The sequence below is a fragment of the Cylas formicarius genome, unplaced genomic scaffold (assembly GCF_029955315.1).
Source record: "Cylas formicarius isolate icCylForm1 unplaced genomic scaffold, icCylForm1.1 PGA_scaffold_10__41_contigs__length_53128322, whole genome shotgun sequence".
Classification (NCBI taxonomy): Eukaryota; Metazoa; Arthropoda; class Insecta; order Coleoptera; family Brentidae; genus Cylas; species Cylas formicarius.
The window spans coordinates 25,545,541-25,561,759 of record NW_026844214.1 but is presented as its reverse complement, the minus strand read 5'-3'; the positions used below and the strand labels follow the sequence as shown (position 1 = coordinate 25,561,759).

The 16,219-nt window shown below is 32.2% G+C and overlaps 1 long non-coding RNA gene across 7 annotated transcripts; it reads right to left on the bottom strand.

Annotated features, from left to right (window-relative positions):
• On the bottom strand, positions 1 to 6,606 carry LOC132699744 (uncharacterized). Of its 7 annotated transcripts, none has more exons than XR_009618542.1 (6): positions 6,409 to 6,606; positions 4,150 to 6,145; positions 2,864 to 3,041; positions 2,569 to 2,806; positions 797 to 901; positions 1 to 699 (listed from the first exon to the last, which is right to left on the bottom strand). It is a non-coding gene; the product is annotated as an uncharacterized LOC132699744 (long non-coding RNA). The 7 variants fall into 7 exon arrangements; XR_009618544.1 differs by having other exon boundaries at positions 4,150 to 4,375; XR_009618545.1 differs by lacking the exon at positions 6,409 to 6,606 and having other exon boundaries at positions 4,150 to 4,231; positions 4,285 to 6,402.
• Between the last annotated feature and the right edge of the window lie 9,613 nt (positions 6,607 to 16,219).

The window sequence follows — 16,219 nt, the reverse complement described above, 5'->3', positions numbered from 1 at the left end:
AGGAGTTTTTAATAAACGTCAACTAAGTTTATTTACGAAAATTACTACTTAACTTATACAAAGGTAACGGTTACCTGCTGAAAAAATATAAAATACTTGCTAAACCCACAAAAGAATCAAAATTTATGCCGATATTTGATGAAGGGTAGGTCCAACAAATTGGTTATCCTTTCATACAGGACCTTGCGATAAAAATGGCTCATGCCAAGCTTTGCCAAACTGTATAACCAAACTAATATCTAGGTCACTCGCTTGCTCCTAGAACTCTAGTCAAGTCTTTCAGTTTTACAGGTACATTCGATTGCCTCAACCTCTGCCTACAGGTACATACTGAGTTGAAGTAAGACACCTTCGGCATTTCTAAGATTACGTTAACATAATTGAAACTTATTAATACTTATGTAGTTTCAGTTATGCAGTGTAATGTACTACACATTTCTACAAACATTTTTATCATTAATAACATCTTTACCTTGTCACAAGTCTATTGCCTATATTCTTTTGGTCTCCTTTCTTACACATGTTTGCAACTCCTGTCTTGCATTTGGTCCTTCAACTGTTCATGATTATGTTGTCCCTTCCTTAAGATGAACACACCGATCTCTTCAACTTTTCCTGATGCTTGATATTCTGGTTCTGTGCTGTTGAGATATCTTTTTGCAATAACTCGAACATACATATATTTATTAAGCTTTAATCCTATAAATTGAATAATGTTATAAAAAACGACGTTCCTGCACTAAACATGCAAAATGCCTTTTTTGTGAGCTACTATAAAATATTAAATCAATTTTACCTCGTTCCGTTACACCTTCTGCATGAATAATATATAAAGTCGTTGTGAAAAACTATTTGTTAAGGAGTTATGTTCCTGTTCTGCATTACCCTATGAATTTACTACCTACAATTAGATGAATTCCTGTTTAAGAAAAATAATAAAATGTTAACTTAGTAAGATAAATCATTTTAAATAAGTTTCAAACTTATATCCCTATAAAAATCGCTGGAAATCATCACCCCAACCCCCTCCCCCGCCAGAACCCGAACCCCCACCCCTCCCCCGCCGGAACCCGAACACCGTTCGTAATTTTCGATCATTTGAACATTCGTTCAGTTGCTACCATCTCGCCTCGGGAGACCCATCCACATGGAAGTCACAACTTGGTCACAAATAATAATATTTAACCAGTACATTTACTGTTAGTAGTTCAATATTTTAGGCTTTTCCCATTTTACTTGTATTTATGGAGAGAAAGTTGAAGTCTCTGTATGAAGCTGTATTACATCATCACATTACCGAGATATTTCCCCATAATATTAATGGTACTATGGTAACAGATTATGAATCAGCATTTATTAATTCATTGAGAACGGTATACCCACAAGCAGCTATGCATGGATGTTTCTTTCATTTTTGCCAGGTATTTCTAAATTTTGTTAAATTTGACTAGTGTACTGTGTACATAGGTACAAACTCATTAGATGTAAATATATTGTTATTAATTTAAAGAGAATCCCTTATTTCCTTAACCTGTCATTGAATATAATATTAAAATTTTTCAAATTAAACGATTGAGTATTTATTTCTAAATTATCTTAGTTTCCTTACAAGAGTATCAACCAATGTTAAAAAAATATACTTCATTTTTTGTTTAAATTTAAATTGAAAGTAATTCTGCCATCACACTGCCATTTTGATGTTAAGTAGGAATATTATATCTACCAAATGATTTGACTTTTTCGAAACTATAAATATTTTGTACAAAACGAAATCAGTTTCAGTAGAAGCCGGTAAAATCTAATTTAAATTTTATGAATATGTGCGTATCAACTTCATAAACAAAAACCACCCAAAAATAGCGCCATTTCGCCCGGTTTATCATGTAATAATATAAAGGCATAATTACATTTGTTGAGCTATTTTATAACAAATGTAACGAAATAAATTTCGTTACAATATAATTTCAATTAGACATCAAGATTTATCGGTTTCCGTGCCGCTTGTGACGTGTTTGTGAGTGAAGTACACAGTAAGTAGGTCAACCTCTATTCTGAGATACATTGTTCTCTCGGAACTATTTTGACGGTACGGATATAAAACGGATGCGCGGTCGAACCGGGCGCTTTTTTCTTTTTTGGAACAGGTTCGAATTAAGACGGGAGAGATTTTTGGCGATTGGAAGAGGGCACATCGTGGTCTTGGTATTTTATAATGGTGATATATTTGATTTTATATTTTTAATTTGGCTTGGTAATGTTAAAATTCCTTTAAACGTTCAATTTTTCAGTTTGCGACAAGTAATTTCTTTTATTTTACGGGTTATGCCATAAGGCACATTTTCTTTGATTGTCATTTTTGGATTATTTGTGAAATAATAATCTCGTTTTATTTTCAAATGTGTTAGCCATCGACAGTTTAAAGTATAAATTTTGAATTTATATATTGAGGAAGCTTCTGGTGCACGATATATTTTATTTTGTTTACCCACCAATCGTGATACATTCTAGTGTCGAGGTTGGGGGCCTCTTTCTCCCTTTATTGTGCCCGATATATTTTTGCTTACCTACCAATCGTGATACGTATCTTGTGTGTTGTATCGCCTTCATGCTGCAACACGTGTTTTTTTTCTTGGTATCTAGATTGGGGGCCTCTCTTTCTCTCCTTTGCTTGTGATAAATTGAACGCTGATACTGCCGGTTTCTTTTAGTGTAAAAAGAACATTGTATCAGGTTTATTTCCATTTAAAATCCAGTCGAAGAGACACCAAACAAAGGAGGTTTCTGCCAGTACTTTCAGCGAGGATACCTGCGAGTGAGTGGTTGTTTTTTTTTAACTTTACTGTTGTAAGAAATCATAAGTTACCACTGCTTAAACACCTGCACGTATCTCTCGATATCTGTGGTTTGAGACTCCTTCGTTTGAATAGTGTTCGATACCTCCTTTCAGTAACATTTAAAATTTATATTTTCAGTATTGTTTTAATGATCGATGAGCTTCATGTTCTTTTACTGATTATTTTTGCAGTTTTTGGTTTTGATACCTAAAATACAAGAAATTATATTTTGAATATCACCATTATAAATACCGCCCATCCAAAGGCAACTTAATTTTGAATTATCCATTTCAGTCATTTGTTTATTTATTTTTTGTATTAATTTGATAAATTCTATTCTAAACACGCTTCGTCAAATAGTGTTTTAATTTTTGTATTTGGGCTAAAAAAAAGGCAATTTTTGTAATAATTTTAAGGTTCTGTTGTAATTTTCATTTCATTGTTAGGGTGCCTGAGCACCATCATCATTGTTGTTAATTATTTTTAATCATTAGCCGTTAGACCTTCAGTCTATTTTAAATTTAGAAAACTGATGGTTTTGTACTCTTAAATTCCTCCGTTACAAGTTACTGCTGTTGCCTTGTCTTATTTGAGATTAAATCATCCAGAACCGCGTCAGGATCTCGGGGAACTGCCGTTCTACTCCGACATAACCTAGAAATTTGTTACCCAACCAGTCGAGCGACCAGGTTGACGGAACCAGTTGCACCGTCCTGTGACATCTGCAGCCAGTCAAGCATCAGCACCAAAACCTCAGACAAGTAACAGGGTACTTGTAAAGGGGTGCGAATTAATTAAGTTGTAGAATCCATGCAGAATTAAATTTTAACTGTTTTATATTATTTTCTGATTCTGAGACCTTGTTTGCCTCCAAATTTTTTTTTGAAATAGTAGGAAGCTAGATTTGTCCTTTTCCTAACTTCCAATTTTGTTCCGTTGTATAAAAAAAGGACTGGCGCCCGACAAAATAAAAGAAAGAGAAAAAAAGGAAACAGATAACTTCAACCCCGCCCTTCCCGCTATCAATCTGAGCAGACCAAAGGCACTCGGTTTGGTAAAGATACCACGGGTTAAAGAATTTTACTTGACACAAATTAAATAAAATACAAGTGTAAGCACGGCCCGGATAGCAAATTAATTTATAAAATGCGGTAAAATTATTTTACTTAAGTTAATTATCTATATAGTTGGTTTCCACTATATACTGTACATACAAACGAAATAAAATTAACAGTTTACAAAAAAATTAGATGTTATTGGACATGACGTAAAGAACAACAATTTACGCTATTGTTTAAGCTAAAAAAAAACTTACAACTTCTATTGAAGGTGGAGGTTGGTATTTCATTGGACACCTAAGGGATTTTTATTTTGCAATTTGGCGTTTTCTTTTTTTTCTAAAATTTTAATGCAATTTCAAAATTTTCATACTTTTTATCCTGATAACTACTTAGGTAACTTTTACTTTTTGGCTCTTGGGTATCCTAGGTAGCTGGTTAATTTTTTGCACAATCCAAAATGTTTTCATTGACAACCATATTCTGAAAATAGTCGCAGCTGAAGTATTTAATTTATTTAATTAGAATTTAAAAATCATCAATAATTTTAGCTGTGAAAACAATTGGGCACACGTTTTTATTAACCTTTCATGATTCGTGATAATCGCCGTATGCAATTTTCCTAGTAAAAAGGTACGTAAATACAATTTTACTATGCCCGCAATGATTTATTTAAAATAATTGAGAACCTTTGAACAAACACATTTAGCTCTTTGATTAATTAAAATGCAACTGAATTTTTTAAGCTGAGTCACTGGAAATATTATCAAATAGATGTATTTAAAAAAAATTGTAATGTAAACAAATCATGGTTATTTTCTCTCCATGAAAATTCTTTCTCCACATAAACGCTTTGCCAGCCTCCCTCGCGCGAGCCCGGAACGTCCCGATACGATTTTGGACAAATACGGCCTTGTCGTTCTCATCACATAGCTATGAGATAATATAGTGACCCTACTACGGTAAAAAGTGATGCGCCGCAGGTGGCTATGATATTTTCGTAGAGGTGTGGATCTTATGCGCATGCATCACAGCCAAATAACTGAGTTGTCACATTGCCGTAATTTTTCTGAAAAAATAGCCCAATTTTCATAAGAACTCAAAATCAGCATCTGAAATCCGAATATAATTGGCAACGCCGAGCTAGGAATTGCTGTTGCCAGAGAATATGTTTTAGTGTACAAGAATTACAGGAACTATAAGAAAACGATTAAGCTGTAAGTTTGCTAGAACAATCACAAGAACTACTGCTTGACAATTACAAATCCTTGTAAAACTCAATGTGGGCAAGTTGTCACTCTTAGTGAAAACGAATTGGTTAAAATTTACTTTTCCAAAGGAATGAATTAAATCGTTGCCATTTTTTCTAATAAAATTGTATAAAGCATTTAATTCAAAACTGGCTGCTACAAAATTAGTTCCTTGTCCGAGAATATTTGACTCGGTTTCCCTCTGCGAGACACAAATCTACGTAAAGCTAAAATAAGTGCATCCTTTGTGAGGTCGGTTACCAATTCCAAATGAATTGCCTTTATCAGACCTGTTTTACTTTTCATGGAAAATGGACCTGCGTAGTCAACACCAGTTATGTCGAAGGGATGGGTTGCTGCTTACAACATGTTTTCATTTTAGAAGTACCAGGACTAGGGAGTCAAAGAGTAGAATGTTTTATCTATGACGAAGGCTGACAAATATCAAGGAAGCTTGAGTATAAGAAAGTAACCTCTTACGAAACGCCATCGAAAGAAGCAAGAAAATGCAGGAGGAAAGAAATAAAAGTTTACAAAAAAAGAGCAATAAATTATAAAAACATATTTGCTATTTGGTTCCTCTCCTCATTTCCACCCTCATCTGCAATATCTACTTCCAGGTGTGGTAGCTCCTCTTCTAGCATCTCTTCTAAACATATCAAATGTCTCGCTGCTCCAAAACGTGCTATGTGGTAATTAATATGTTTACAAATGTCGGCCTCAAAAATATTCTAAGAATAAGTTTTCTTCATAACTCCTTGCACTCTTAGTAATACTTCTGATTTTTTGGTATTGGACACTCATCACCTTCAGTATCCTCAAATATTCGAATTGGTTCTGCTAATTCCAAAGCCATTTGACCAAATTATCCTCGGTCATTTCGTTTTGAATTAAAATGTCCATAACTCCCGTTTCTACTAGTTTCTGATGTAGTAGGTACTAGTGTACAAAGACATGTCCGCTTTATTAACACATGTTAAATCAGCAGCACTATACACAAACACTGAAAAAAATATACCTTCGAAAAAATCTAAATCTCAAAATCAACAACACTCAAACAAAAATAAGACACCATAACCTCTACATACACGTTGCCAGTCGCTACCGCTACGTATCGGGAACGCTTTGCTACGTCGGCTGAATACGACCATTGAATAATATCTTTGTTATCAGGTTATCACCTTTCTCATTTTTTTAAAAGGTAGGAAAAAATTATTTACCATAGGACAAGGAACAGTAGCACAAATGTAAAAAATAAAGTTTTACCTTTTATGTTTCCTTGGCACTTCTAAAAAACTATTTTGTGCAATTGAGCCCATTAAATATAAAATAATCTATTTACTCATCTACCTACATAAAATCGTTTTCAAGAAATAAATTATTTGCCCAGATTTACACCGACAAACTCGGGAAAAAGTAGGTGGTGATTTTATTACCAGCTATCTTACTTACATTAATGCATAGAAAAATAATTATTGAGAAAGAACAAGAACACGGAGTATGGTTACGTCGAGCACATACCGATAACAGTGACGTCACGTACCTAACTCTGAACAAGGTTAATGGCTTATTTAACCTTATTTTACCTTTTGATATTTGATTTAATGACTTTTATTTTGTATGCAGATATTTCAGCCTTTAGCCGAGTAACCGGCTTTATACTGTCCGGTATTCCCTTAGCGTGCCACAAAAAAATGACACCCATTAGGACAAGACAAGTCCACATCGGTATAACTAGAATTTTTTGAGTGCGCACCGTTTTGTGCGTCAGGAACTGGCAACACATTTTAGTTAACTTATCACCTATTTTGATTACAAAAGGGCTTTGTTCGTTGCAGCTGATTATCAGTCAGAAATATATTTATCTATGGTTAATAAGACAAAATGGTTGTAGATCTTTCGTATTTTGAAATATTTTAAATAGCTTTCGTCATTTTAATTATTTTGAATAAAGGTAAGAAAGACTAATTCGAAATTATTTTGAATACTTCCTTAAGATCATATTTAAATTAACTGTTATTTAATAAATAAAGAATCTCTTTGGGTGCGTAGCCAAGCATTTAATTCTGGTTCTATTGTTTTAATTGTATTAATTTCCAATTTTCCCGTGTTTGCATTCCAAACATTATTGTATGCAAATTTAATGGACACAAGAATTAACGTTGATCAAAGTGATCATGTGATGCATTGGTTAAACAAGTTACAGCAGAAAAGTGAAAACTGTTAATGGCTGATTGTAGGACAAAATGCCTGGAACAAGTTTAGTGGTACCTGTGGTGTTGTGGGGTAAACATGCTCCAACACATTGTATATCTTGTATATTTTTATCCAAAGACCAAAAAACTTTGGCAACAGGTTGTTATGATGGCCAAATTTGTTTATGGTAAGTTCTTGGGACAAGTCTTGTCAGTATTATTGTTTGATTTATTTTTATTTTTAGGCAAGTGGATCCTGATACATTAGAAATGATTCCCAGATGTTTGTTAGTTGGACACACTGCACCTGTTTTGTGTATATCCAAAGCTTCAATAATGGTGGATAACAATTATATTGTGTCCAGTTCTGAGGCTGGTGAGATGTGTACTTGGGATATGACTGATGGCAAATGTCGGGAAGTTGTAAAATTACCTCAAGTTCATACAAATATGCAGGTATGTTTAATTATCATTTTCTAAAAACATATTTAAACCATAAATTATAGAATTATAAAAAATCTGTCCCTTATTATTAGGGACAACAAAACCTTATAATAATTATAAATACCTATTTAATAACTTTTTTTTCTGATTTCCAGTCTTATCATATGTGCAACTGTGAAGATGTGCGCCTGTTCTGCAGTGGATATTATCCAGAAATTCTTGTCATGGATCCTTTTAGCTTAGAAATTTTATTTACCCTCTCATCAAAACAAAATCCTGATTGGATTAGTGCATTACATGTAAGTTTGATATAAATTGATCATTTTGTTTTCCTATAATTTTTATATACTAGGGGTCCAAAAAAGGAAAAAAATGTAAGGAGTGATTCTACTTCAAATATAATACACAGCTTTCTATACTAAAATATGTCCAAAACTACTTTCTTATCCCTGGAAGGCCTCTTAAAGAGGGCTTTAGTGTGTCTCATATCTTCCGCTTTAAGCCACATATTGAGAAATCTATTGTTAGATCTCTGGTCAGATAGAGTTTTAATGAAGCTGTTGGGTATTGCGGTAGGAGAGATAGGTAGTGTACTTCTGTAACAAGCTCCATTTTTGCTAGTCTATCTGTCCCCTCTTTCGCGAATATATGTATATATATATATATATATATATATATATATATATATATATATATATATATATATATATATATATATATATATTTTCACGTATTGATTCACGGATGGAAAAATGTGATGACACTATATTCCGGGATATCATCCGTTCGCTTGTTGAACTCCGACTGGAATCCTGCAGACGTTTCGCCAAAATCTCACTTGGCATCTTCAATGCTCGCACTCCGAAAACACTTCGAACACTGGGGGATTCCAGTCCGATGCAGGATTCCAGTCGGAGTTCAACAAGCGAACGGATGATATCCCGGAGTATAGTGTCATCACATTTTTCCATCCGTGAATCAATATGTGAGAATATCATACACCTTTACGGGAAGGAGACCTTTACAGCCACCAAGTGTTATGAAAAACTAAGATCAGTGTTCGAAGTGTTTTCGGAGCGCGAGCATTGAAGATGCCAAGTGAGATTTTGGCGAAACGTCTGCAGGATTCCAGTCGGATGCAAGATTTGCAGGATTCCAGTCGGAGTTCAACGAGCGAACGGATGATATCCCGGAATATAGTGTCATCACATTTTTCCATCCGTGAATCAATACGTGAGAATATATATATATATATATATATATATATATATATATATATATATATATATATATATATATATATATATATATATATATTATATTAATAGCTGCCTCGTATTTCCGAAAATTTGAACCAAAAATTGCATGTAACATGCTTGTCAATTAGACAATAAAGTTTCACATGATTTACCAAATCATGCTTAACCACATTAAGCTAAGCCTAATCCGAAATTTGAAAAAATATTTTTGGGGAATTTGTCTGCTAACACTACACAGGATTGCTGATTAATTTGTAGACAGAACATTGTTAACCACAGAGATTCAAACCCCAAAAATTAATTAGTTTTATTATTAGTGTTATCAAAATTTGACCACTGTTATGATTAAGCAGTCTTACTATTTTGTCTGCTAAGATTATAGTTGATTAATTTTTGGTGCAAATCGAGTTATAAACATTGCTTCTATCATAAATTCAAGTAAAAATCACAATTAGTTCCTCAATAGAAGGTGACTGACTCACTAGTGCATCTACTTTTTCTTTCAGCACCACAAAAAATACTTGCATTCAAAAAAAATCTAATTCATTGGAGAATACACAATTTTCCAAAAATAAATGAATGGATACATGAAAAAGTTCTCTACATATTATTCAACAAGTCACAGTTCCATTATTTAGGCATTCCGCTGTTGTATACAATAACATCTCCAGTTTAATTTGCTCATGACTTTCTCTAATCTTCTAGTTCTATTGATTTGTAAACACTTTTCTTTTTTGTACCTCTACAAACAAATTCTCTCAGAAACTTTTATTTGCAACCAAAAAATAATGACAACCCTTTAGAACATAGATGGCGTCCCAATTATCTCCTTTTTTAACAATAACAATATGACCCGCTCTCATTTAATTAATATTTAATTAAAGTGTATATTTTTTAAATAGGTAACCAAAGGTGCTTGAATTTTAATCCTTAGACAGATTTAAACTAACTATCCCGAGAGCTATGTAATTAGGTCAAGTGTTTGAGATATATACATTATAAAATTAAATTAGGTGAGTTATAAAACTTGCACCTATAGAGATTAATTTGAAACTAGCTTATCTTTATCTTTGTAAACTAACTAAAATTATGAAGAATTTTTGCCTCTTTTTACTAATTAATTGAAATCGGCGCAGTTTGAAAACAAAACAATCCGAATCATAACAATACTTTTACTTACTTAGTTTTGTTCCATAACAATGAATTCATTATGCGCAGCGTACTTCTCGAAATTTGCATAAAATACTTACCGCAAAAATATTCGGATTATTTAGCAAGGTTGGGTTGTTGGATAGCCACTGTGATTGTCGGTCTAGTGAGATGGGTTGCCGTCATAGTCGTTCGGTTTGTGTATCACATGACTAACCTTAGGTTTACCTTAACCTTTTGTATCTTTATGGGCAAAACTGATATTAGACAGTTGGTATGTTGATGAATCCAGTTTCCCTAAGACCGCTAAACGGACGAGATGTCTTTCATTTTTCCGCTTCCTCTTTGCAAAAAATTCCAAATTTTAATACAAAATAAGAGTTTGGTCTGATAAAGTTACAAGAAAACAGCCTTTGATTGTCTAATTTTGATCGGAACAAAATATTAATTTGGAATCAGGGGGGCCCGATTTACTTACTAGTTTATATGATATAACACCCTGTATATACACCACCTTAAGCATCAAAATATATCTTTACATATTAAAAATTTTTTTAATTTGCACCAGTGCGGTTCGTGGTGTGAACAAAAATAGTACACTGCATTTGGTACAAATAAGATTGTGCCTAATATCCCACGCTGCTTTTAGCATAAAAAAAATAATTTTTATACATCCAACGTTTAAGATTTCTGTATGCAGAAAAGTGGTACACATTAAAGAACTATATTTCGGTAAAGAATTTCACTACATTGGTTTACATGGGAACCCAAAGCAACTTGAGAATTTTGATCTCCAAGGTATTAAAGAATATAATTTAATGATTGAACCTTAAACTTATATTATAACATTTTTAAATGAACTGGTATTATTTAAGTTAGTTTATTATTTTTATGACAGGTGCTGAGACCTGTAAAACGCAAGGATGATGTTGTGTTAGCTATAACAACCACTGGAATGGTAAAGGTTTGGACATTACTGGGCCATGAAAATAAACACTCAGAGCCAATTTATGAAAATGAAAGCAAACAAATAAGGACGTTAAATGCAGTTTGCTTACAGTGTTGCGCCTACAATCAAAGGACTGTGTTAGTTGTTTGTACCAAATATTGGCAAATATATGATGCCGGTAAGTTCCCTTTTAACTTGTGAATTGTGTGTTTATTATATGAACGTAAAATATTTGGAAAAGTGTAAAAATCCTACTATTCCCACATCCTCAAATTTCATAGAACCACTCTAGAATGAAACGAAAACAAAGCTTATGTAATTTGATTTGTCATGGTCTGTTGTTACTGAATCTGGCAGCCTATAATAGTTTATGGATTTTATGAATATTCACTCTAAAATGTAACTAGAGATTTTTTGGTGGAATACTTTTTAGTTATTGTAAATTTAGAAATTACTATAGCTGAATTCGACAATTCACATTAACAGACAAACATTTTTGAAAGGCAATTTATTAATTAAGTCTTATGGTGTTTCAAAAATGAAGAAATTATGTACCCCGGTTTGTAAGAATTTGTATCTTTATTTTAATGCGTAGTGATAAAATATTGATGTCTAATTTCAGAACAATTTGTATTTATTCCATAGCATCATACTACTTCACCTTTATAACTTCATCTTAGACTTTTTTTATTGAAACTTTTTAATTAATGTAAATTCTTTGAAAAAATGTATTAGGGGGAGTTTTCATTAAAAATTAAAATTAAAGGGTCTTTGAGACCGCTCCGTTTTGTTCTTTTTAATGAGTATATTTTTAAGTGAAAAAAATGCTAATACTGTATATCTTTATTTATTGTTTTAGGAGATTTCAGCGTTTTGTGCTCGTATTTGGCACCTAGAGGTGAAAGATGGATGTCAGGTGATTTTTTAGCAGTTGATAGGATCATTATGTGGTCCGATGCTGGAAAAGGTTATTTGTATAAATTACCTGCCAAGTAAGAAGCATTTTTAAATTCATTGAGTTAATATAGTATATTTGATAAATTTATATACACTTTTTGACATTTTTTAAAATTGTAATTAATATTACTAAACTATACCATTACCATAAAAAAAATTAAAATTAAAATTTGTGATTAAAAAGACTTAAAAACATACTTACTTACTTAAAATAATTAATATCTAACAAGGAAGTTGATTAATTTTTTACTATCTTGTAGTATTTTGAATGTACGGAATTAAGTTTTTACCAGTATAGTGACGATTTTTAGGAGCCTGTCATTTTGTCTTTTATTTTTAATACACTTTCATTAGCTTGCTCTAATAATATATATTTTTTTAATTTTCCATATGCAACCTGAAGAAAACTTCATGGCAAGGGTATCAGTAGGTTAGCCTGCTATTAATTTTCATATATGTTATATTTCTGTGTTTTTTAAAAACCTTTTTGCTGTTGGTGGAAGGTGCTTATAATTTTAACCTTACATTTTTTACATTGGTTTATATAATGGCACATGTCTGTCTATCTTAATTTCTTAAATATAGGGAGTTTATTTAAGGTCAGATATTTTTCCAAAAAGGATGCTAATCTATTTCATGGACTATAACAAAAGTTACAGCAGTATTACATTGTAATAAAAAATGTCTGATAAAGAACATAGCGAGATTGGTTGTTAATGTTATACTTTTGACATCTTGAGTGTTGCAAAGGATTTTGTTGACCATGTTCATTATTGATAGAAATCACCGACAATCTCACTTTGAAATATTTAGAAGGAATTTGATTATTATCATACCACTTTCTTTCTTTCATTGCATTGACCGATTTTGCATTACTGTTCTGGTGATGCGCTTAACATTACAAGTCAGTTGTATACAATATGAATAATCTTGTAATGAATTTATCATATCCTATTGGGGTGTTATATGTTTTGTTTTTTATTTAGTGCGATTTTTTGGCTTTTTTACATGTTCCTCATATGTACTGCATTGGCCTCAGTTTCTTCAACACCTTCGCATTAGTGTGTGTGTATTGATGTTAATCCTATAATTAAAGGTTCCAGAAAATTTCTCGAGTTTCTCAAATTTAATTGCATAGCTAGAACGCGCTGATAGGTTGTTTTCTTCTGAATGTATTTGAGTTCATTGAGGGCAACAGGGGTGTAAAGACCCTTCCCCCACACCTTTGCATTGGTTTGTATGCATTGATATTAATCCCTATAATTAACGGTTCTACCAAACTTCTCCAGTTTCTCAAATTTATTTGGTTAGCTGGAGTATATGGATAGATTGTTTTCTTCTGAACATATGTGACATGAGTTTGAATTTGCATTGAGGGGGTGAGGGCAACCAATTTTGTGTAGTACTCCAAACGTACAATTTTGCATATGAAACTTAAGGTTTTCAGGTGCACTGCAACTGTATATTTTTACTATGTAGGTAGCCTGTGTTTGTTTTCTAAAATTGTTTCAGATTTGTTGTTTGTGTATTGTATTGTACCTATTCTTTTAATCTCAAAATGTATGAAATGCCAAATGTTTTATTCTTAATTCACAAGCAGCTTATGTACTATTTCCATATAATATCAATAATTATTATGAAGATTGTTAATAGTTTTTGCTTTTCTGTAGCGACACTCGTAATTTTTACATTGTTATTTATGTAAAAGTACTAGCAATCTTCATATAAAATATTCTTTCCAATATTTTTTTTAATTTAACTTTTTAAATGAAATTTTTAGCAGTACTCCAGATCATAAAGATTTTCATACCGTGAGTGTGGAAAATGACAGTCCATTTTTATACTGTTTGCTTAGTCAAGCAGATGGAAAGGTAAGGTTTTATAAAAAAATAGAAGACGTGCTACACTCCTACAAAGATATTTTTTTTTACAACCCAAATTCGATATTTTAAGTTATTTATACCTATTATTTTGTTTTTTTAGCCTTTATCATGCCCTCCTGCTATGCGTCTTGTTACCACACATAGAAATGGTCAAGGTAAACGTTATTTGTTAAGAGGAGATTCGCAAGGCAGTGTCCTCCTATGGGCTATTCCTGACATTTCTGCTGCGCAGTTAGCGGCAATCAGATCGCAAGCCCCACCACAGCCTGTTACCTCTTCTGCCACATTGCTTACAAGTTTGACAAAAGCTTGGAGTTCAGTAAAGCCAGATCTAGTTGGTATATTAGATCAAATAGAAAAACAAGAAGGCCAATGTAAGAAAATATTACTTAGTAAATTCAATCAATATTATCGCAAAATAGATAAAAAAATATTTTAACACTAAGCTAAGCTAAGCATCATAGCCATTGAAGGTCCTAAGATCATCAGTTTGGTTTCATATTGCTTACTATGGTTTTTAAGGTATTTTCAAACTTTTTTATCCTTATCTGTTAATACTAATTTCTTGTTTTGATCTACTTAATTTATTTGTGAAATGATTCCTTATTTAACAGAAAACTAACCAATCTGGTCTTAAATTGTTAAATCTAGGGAATTTATTTAAAGTTAGTAGTTTTTCTAAAAATTGTTCTAATCATTTATTTAAAAAAAAATTTGCTATCTTCATACTTTCCAAAAAAATTTGAAATTTCTTTCAGGATATTCGTCTGTTTATAATTTATTATGCCTATTGCAAAAAAAGTTAGTTTTGATTTGCATAGCAATGAGAGGAAACAATGACCGAATGAAAAAATTTTGGAGTATCTGACCCTAATGAGATTGTAATTCATTTTTGCCGTACATTGTCTGTCTATTGAATTCCGCGGTTATTAATTGGTTGAGATTGTTATTTATATTATTTTAGCAATCAAGCTTACGGCGAGCATTTACTTACCATTGCAAAGTCGTTTAGTAGTTGGCAGGGAAGATGGCACAATTATTATAATTCCTGCCACACAAACTGTGATGTTACAATTATTACACGGTACCCATCAACAATATCGTAGTGAGTAAACTGTTTTGTGCATAAAAAATCAATCATTTTATAAATTTTTAGATTGGCCGTCACATCAGGTTTTAACGGGACACCATGGTCGAGTTAATTGTTTGTTACATCCTCATCGAGAACATCCACGTTATGACCGTAACCATTTGGTTTCTGGAGGTGTCGATTTTGCCGTTTGCCTGTGGGATCTCTGTGCCGGCACTCTTCTACACCGATTTTGCGTCCATGCTGGTGAAATAACGCAGCTCTTGGTACCTCCTAATGATTGTAGTGTAAGTAAATTACATTTAAATACAAATAAGTTTGACATTTGCTTATGCTTGTTCATAGGCCCGAATTCAGAAATGTATTTGTTCTGTGGCTTCTGACCATTCTGTCACACTTTTAAGTCTTGCAGAAAGAAAGTGTGTTTGCCTGGCATCGAGACATTTATTTCCGGTGACAACAATAAAATGGCGATCTAAAGATGACTTTATAATAATTGGATGCTCAGATGGAACTGTTTATGTTTGGCAGATGGAAACTGGACATTTAGATAGGGTCTTACAAGGTAAAATCTGATTTGCTTATTATGCAATTTTTGTCTAATAAGGCGTTAATTGTTTAGGGATTGCAGCCGAAGAAGTATTATATGCATGTGAAGAAGAACATGAGGCTACTAATTCCGAAGTAGGATTAGCGAATCCTGCAGTGCACTTTTTCAGGTGACTTAAAATTCAATGACAATCGTTTGTGAGTCAATTTTTCAAATTTTATTCCAAAGCTTGTTATCAACATGAATCTGTAATTATGGTTAATTGATTTTGATGTCAGTGATATATATATATATATATATATATATATATATATATATATATATATATATATATATATATATATATATATATATATATATATATATATATATATATATATATATATATATATATTTTTTTTTTATATTTCACTTTTCAAAAATAACTTTTTAAAAAATATATTTATTAACTTTAAATTAAAATAAAAATCAAAATGAAATTGGACGTAATAACCTCGTGACGAGAGAATGTTATTAGACCGTTAAAATACAAGTAAAAATGGACATAATAACCTCGTGATGAGAGAATGTTATCAGACAACGTTTTACAATAGAAATTAGT